This window comes from Rhagoletis pomonella, unplaced genomic scaffold (assembly GCF_013731165.1).
Source record: "Rhagoletis pomonella isolate Grant_MI unplaced genomic scaffold, Rhpom_1.0 Rhpom_scaffold_00001, whole genome shotgun sequence".
In the NCBI taxonomy this organism is placed as follows: Eukaryota; Metazoa; Arthropoda; class Insecta; order Diptera; family Tephritidae; genus Rhagoletis; species Rhagoletis pomonella.
The window spans coordinates 33,123,451-33,123,776 of record NW_023458555.1 but is presented as its reverse complement, the minus strand read 5'-3'; positions in this window follow the sequence as shown (position 1 = coordinate 33,123,776).

Genomic DNA, 326 nt, shown 5'->3' with positions numbered 1-326 from the left:
AATAAAGGTCCTTGACAAATCTTGGGCGTGTAGAGTATTTTTTCTATGCTCACAGAAATATATACATAATATAAATTGTTTGTCGATTTTTATTATTAGGGATAGAGTAAATTTATAGCATGCCTATTATCCCAATATTCGAGAGATATTCCATCTTGCAATGTTCGGACCCTCCCTAGGAAAGGCTGCTGCTTTGCTTTGGGAAGTATCAGGCTACCATCCACACAGTGTAGGAAATGCGACGGCGCATAAATTTGGTGTGGTACTTGTAGCTGTGCCTAGATAGCATATTATTATTATATTTTATTTAAAATCGACCTTGTCTC